We start from the raw sequence: 6,720 nt of genomic DNA on the forward strand, positions 1-6,720 counted from the left end.
GTTCTTCTACAATATATGAAATTGAATATCGGGTTCGTCGTTTGCGCGATCGTTGATGTCTCCAATTAAAGTTAACTTTACATTAATAATTCGCATTCGAAATAAGAAAAAAACTATTAATAATGTATTGATTATTTAATTAACGAAATTTCATTGAAGAAATATTCATGTTCTTCTACAACATATAAAATTGTGGTACTGAATATCGCGGGTTCGTCGTTTGCGCGATCGTTGATATCTCCACGTAGATTTGCTCAATGTTAATATGAACACGATATTAACGTTTCTATTTAATTTAAGAACACATGTAACTTATTTCTTGTAAAATCGATTATGCGATCGTTAAAATCTCCGAGAGAAATTACATTGTAAGGCGGCGCGGCGCACATTACGCACGCTCTTCTGCAACATATCAAATTTTGATTACGCAAGGCGAAGATAATTAACAGCGCACCTCTCGCTGTAAAAAAGTAAAAGAAAAAAACGCAAACGTTGTCATCGCACGACTCTTTTCCAACGAAAAATAAAAAGGGAAGCGGCAGGTCGAAAGTGAAATTGCTTTGGTGGCAGCATATGTACATTTCTTGCATCCGTAATTTATGGTGTTGCTTTGGTGCGCGCTTAGAGGAATGCGTCTTCTCTCTTTCTCTCTATCTATCTATGTGTTTTCTTCAAAGCAAAATCGAACAAATAGAATCTAGTTAAACACAATTACAGAGAAATCCCCCGTGTGACACACAGTGTGTGCGCGGGGTCCACACTTCTCTCCGCAATTCTACGTACGCAACCGCCAATTTCTGTCACGGAGATAAAAAGAAGAAAAAAGGACGAGACAACGACTCCACCCACTCCTTCGGATGTCTATAATTTCGCAGCAACATGTGTGCAATTTCTTCTCAACTTATTGCAGGCTAGGCCGCATCGCTGTAATTGTATTATTGCCAGTCGCATAGAAACCCAAAGCAATGGCATTATCTCCTCTTCGAACCGAAAGAAACTCCCCTACTTCTTCTCCTCCACTGCAGGATTAACAGCGTTCATTCATTCATTCAATCGCCCATTTCCCAGTTTATTATATTTCTCAGGCTGCGAGTTTGCTTGTGACCGCTTTACATAATCCTATTATATTACCGTCAACGTAAACATACGTATTTCTCGAGTGCTTCCCTACACTTAAGTGATTGTTTGATTCTTTCCTATTTTATTAAAAAGCTCCTCCATAATATTATGTCCTTAACAAGAGAGGGTGCAAGACAATTTATTTCGAACATATCAAACTTTAAATACAATTTAATAACAATTTACGTAGGCTTAATTGGCGTTAATTCATTTGTTTCTGAAATAAACAAAAGTTGTTTCTCAATTTGTTAAAGTCTAACGATATTTTACGTCAAATTTCAAAGAAGATCGGTAAGAATGGAGAGGAGAAAATACAAAATTAGTGAAGGAAGGATTCTCTACGGATTTCGACGTCAACTCAAGCCTACGCAAATTCTTCAGGAATGCCAAAATCCATATGGAGTGAATGCATCATCCCTTAAGACCATTTCCAAGTAGTTTAGAAGATTTCAAACTGGACATTTTTCTGTTGAGGTCGAATCTCGTGATGGTCGCCCGAAATCTTCCACCGACGACACAAATGCAGCCCTGGTGAAGGCAAAAATTGACGAAGATCCAAGAATGGCACAGGAAATGGTAGGCGATGAACTGGGTTATAATAAAATTGTTTTTTTTTTGTTTTTTTCCAGCCAACTAACCAAACTTTTGTTAGACCCAAACTGAAAAGTTCTTTTCATTTCACAAAAACTATCTACTGCTAAACGCAAACTTCATGTTGAAATGTTTCTAATAAATAATTTGTAGGTGTACAGTTTTCCTTGTATCGATTTATATTGAATTGATTTAGATCTCTGAACACGAAACACGGCGCTCAATACAAATAATTTCCACTCTATAAAACACCAATAAAGTTCTCCAGTTGTGCAGTTTATAGACGCGCATTAAACTTTAAGGAGTGCATATAAATCAGTGTCGGCTATAATTGAAATTACTCGGAAACAAAAGATTTTTTTATATTGTAAAAAAAAAATGAAGATACGAAGGAAGGAACGGTACGAGTGCAAACACACGTAGTTCAATTAAAGCTCGTTCGGAGGTGCGTTTTAATGGCGCTCGTAAATATTCAGAAAATTGTTTAATTAATATTATCCGGGGTCCGGTCCGGCGTGGGCGAGTGATTTATCGATGGAGCAGCTTTAATTACGTGCAAAAAACAAAAACAAATTTCATTCTCTCTTTCTCTCTCAGTTTCACGAATTTCAATCACCTCTTAGTGCTTCCATCTCTTTCCTTCGACGCGTATTGTCTTCAACATTGACGCATCCCGAAAATACGACTAGAATCACGCCAGCCGTTTTAATTGCAATAATTATATTACGTCCTGGAACAATTCTAATGGAGGGTTACCTGCACAGGCGTGAATTATGCGTATGGGAATGGACGTCTCGTCTCGTCCTTCTTGTACTTGTACTTCTTCAGCTGATGGTGATGGTGCAAAAGGGGGACGAAACTCTTCGGGTTTCTCGGGATTTATGTAACGAAGTCTCCTCGTTAGGAGGCGCGTCCGACACTCCTGATTTACGGTCCGCCATTCTTTGCGCAATTTGCACGCACGATTTACATACCCAATATGCAACCCCTTCTTCAACAACCACACACACAACACACAATACCAACAGCCAATCGTCATCGGTCTTCTTATATTATCACAATCATCGCCATCATGATCATCATCTTCGGGACCCCGGGATGATAATAAATTTAAAATTATGGCCCTCCAAGTCCACTTCTCTTATTCAATTAATAACACTGTTTGTATACGGCACGAATTCAAGACTTCCAAGACTCGAGCGCGCTCGTAAAGTAAAGAAATTATTATCCCACTTTCCAACGTCCACTGTTTTTTTTGTTTTTTTTTGTTTCAAAGAAAACATAAATATTACAGAAGAATTGAACGAATAACATTTATCAATTGCATAATTTCAAAGACGATTCAGTTCTCAATTTCTCAAGATAAATCAATTGAGTCTAATGGAAATCGGATAAAACTAGGAAGCCATTAATAATCTCCGATTTTGATTGACTTCGGTTTATAAACCATCATCTATCTCGATCCGATATGCATTTGCTGGTGCGAATTTCTTGCAGCGATGATCCTAGATACACCACGAAACGGATCTACCCAATCATCATCATCATTGGCAGCAGCAGCAGCAGCAGCGATGACGTCTTAATCGAACGGTCAATCAAAGGATGTTCCGTGGAATCGAAGGACACACGTCGCGCATTTGCATTCAGAAATTGCCCCGACGGACCCCCATTTCGTGAGGAACAGCGAGGGGCCCTCGACGCACGCAGAGACCACATACTCGGAACAAGAGAATGACCTTTCAACAATCAAAGAGATGAAGAACAGAAAAGAAAACAAGAAAACACAAAATATATATTGTTCGAATCGATTCTGTGAGAGTGTGCTGTGTTGTGGTGCATTATTTTTTTTGCAAGAGAAGAACGCAATTCGTAAATTTACATAAACATTCATGTAATTTTTAGATATTATCAAAAGTAATATTAAATTACATCTCAGGGTTTGCTTCTATATCAGGTGAATTTTACAAGTGTTCATGAGGGGAAAAGTTGGTAAAGATTAATGGATCTATATCGAAATCCCGAAATACCGTCAATCGAAATCCTCCCGACTATATCAAAATCTCGACCGTATCGAAAATGTCTACAATAACATTTTTAAATTATTCCGGAGCGATGATAATTGGAAAAAAACCCTCTTCGAAGATCTTGTCTAATCGCTCTACAATTTAAGAGCAAATTTTCAAATTTATAAACTTAGATATTCTGTAACGAGACAAATTAAAATTTCTGATATGTATTACATATTAAAAGTGTGATTATGCTAAAATTGAAAATGCAGATTTGTGTATAAACTATAACGTTTATACATAATGCATTGATCCATCCCGGATAAATTACTTTCAAACAAAGTGACATATTGTCAGCTAATGTAAAGTGACATCAAATATACATAAAAGTGTTGTTGAACAACAAATAAGGAAAGAAAGAGAAGAAAGTGTACACGTACAATACGAGATCACATTTAAACAGATGCCGTCGCTGCATTGCGCATTCATTATCATTGTTTCGTTCTCCAAGTGGGAAAAGTGGAATAAATTTTGAGATGCGGAGGGAACGGAGATCACTGTGTAATGCGGCTAATGAGAATCGTGTCCGGGATTTGTTGGAATACGAATAATTATAAACAATGGGATTTCGGTTCAGAAACAGAGAAAGAAAGAGATATAATCGTGTGAGTGAGAGAGAGAGAGATGTGGAAGACAGAGAGATGAATGCATAATTAAATTAGCATACCTCGTGTACCGCAGCGCATAGATAAGACGACGACCGAACAATAAATCCGAATGGGAATTAATTTATTAAAGTCGAATCGTTGTCATTGTTCCACGACGCCTGTCGCATTGTCACAACGATAATGGACATAATTAATTGAGAATTTCCCAATGCTGGAAGAATAATTAAAGCACACCTTACGAATAACAACAACAGAAAGAGCACTTGCGTAACGTTTCTTTCGACAGTGGACCAAGTGTGCACGCTACAAATATTTCTAGTTTATTTTTCTTGTTGTAAAACCTTGCAAGATCAAATGTTCTGAAAGCATTAAGAAGGAAAATGATCATAAAATAGTTATTCTTTGTAACAAGTGTAGCATTATAAAACAAATGTTGATGTACTGTTAAATCTCTTGTATTCTGTTATTGTTTACTATTTGTAATATGTTCTGTAATTAATTGGAGTAAAAACTAGTATTTTGTTCTATTTTTCTATTCTATTTTTTGAAAAAAGTACATCTAATTGCAGCATCACGATTATATCGGAGAGATGTGAAACGGCTGCGAAGGTTCACCACCATGCGAACTGTATTTGTTCTGTACTTTTATTGTTTGCGATTCTTGTTGCAGTTGTTGTTGTTGCTGCGAGCGCCTTTAGAGGATGATTCCCATTACACACGTCGCCGAGGAGAGAATAAGGAGTTTTTGATATATAAATAACTTATTAACTCACGGCGCTGTGTTGCGTTCAGCCTGTATAACATTGTAGCATGTGAAGTTTGATTATGTTTTGACTGATGATCTGGTATGAGCAAGTAAATAATGATAAAAAGAAAATGAAAAGAAGAGAAGAATCGAGCCGTGCGCGGACAACAGAAGAACGAGCAACTAGCTCACCACAATAACCACTAGCATCAGCATCGGTAAAAGAGAAGAAAAGTGAGAACTAGTCTAGGCTGAAGAAGGCCCGAGGAGGTAAACGACACGCGTTTTTATAAATTCTTTATAATTACAACGCTCTCGCGCCGTAATGCCTGTCGACATTAAGGCCGGAATGCGTCGAGATAAAATTCTCATTAACATCGAATAACTCCAGCAAGTCCTCCTTCGTTGTTGTTGTTGCTGTGTTGTTGTTCTTTATTTTCTTTGGTTTTGGTCTTTCGCATTTCTACACTCCTTCCTCCTCCTCCTTGGCTGCGTTTTCATTTAATCGCGCGACGCGTGTTGGCAGCAGAACAAGGTAAAACCAAAAATGCAAAGGACAGAGACATAGAGAAAGAAAGAGAGTGCAAAACGAGTGGACGAGAGACCCTCTTCTTTTCAATTATGAGGGAATACCGAAAAGTCGTAAATTTTGGGGCGAATAAAGTCCGTGCGTTCCTCTGCCATATTTGGCGTCCACCATAAATTGTGCTCGTTGCTGTTGTTGTCCTACCTCCGAGGATACACCAGTCCTCTCTCTCTCACTCATTCTCTCTCTCCACTCTTCCAAAAATAATTCTTTTTCCTTTTTGTTTAACGGCGAAAATAATCGCCGTGAAGAAGAGGAGCACACAGGGCCGGTCTCCAAAGGCAAACGGAAACATTGTTAAATTCTTATGATAAAAACTGCAAATGAATATTAGCTTCTTTGTACGTTTCTACGCAATCAATTATTTTGTTGTTTTCGAATAAAAAATACAAATCAATGTGAAACAATTTATAATTTTAGTTGATCTAAAAGATTTTTCAATTGAATTCAGTCAAATTTAGGTTTTCAAATATATCTTTTGTATGAGCGTTAGATGAGATCAAATCAAATTAACATTTTCCATTTACTCTTGAATAATTCATCGGTACAAATGATACTTTGATTGATATCCTAATCTGACACGAAGAAAGCAGATGGTCAATAATCGTTTTCCAAAAGAACATGAGATGAATTTAGTTGTTTTTAGTGTGAAAATAATCCTCGGACCGGTGCTGCTGAAGAGAAGATAGCCCGAAGAGGATGGAGAGAGCCTTCCGTTCAACCCGTTGTCCTTTTTTCTCTTAACCGTGAAATTAATTGGCGGGAATTACATGCGAATTACCGCAGCCGATATTGTAATATCATTAATTAATCTGGAAATGGGGGGACGAGAACAAATTTATAAAAAAAAAACCGAGGACAAAACGAGGGGAGAAGATGTGATTACTTCAGAGATGTTCGTAATTAAAATTGATACGGCGCGTGCTTTGTCATTCAATTCGCCACAGTTTTATCGCGATTGCTGCAGCCCTGTTTGTCCAAAGGATTAGTCCTCCGTCACGATCC

Source organism: Nicrophorus vespilloides, unplaced genomic scaffold (assembly GCF_001412225.1).
Source record: "Nicrophorus vespilloides isolate i.1.1-1 unplaced genomic scaffold, Nicve_v1.0, whole genome shotgun sequence".
Lineage (NCBI taxonomy): Eukaryota > Metazoa > Arthropoda > Insecta > Coleoptera > Silphidae > Nicrophorus > Nicrophorus vespilloides.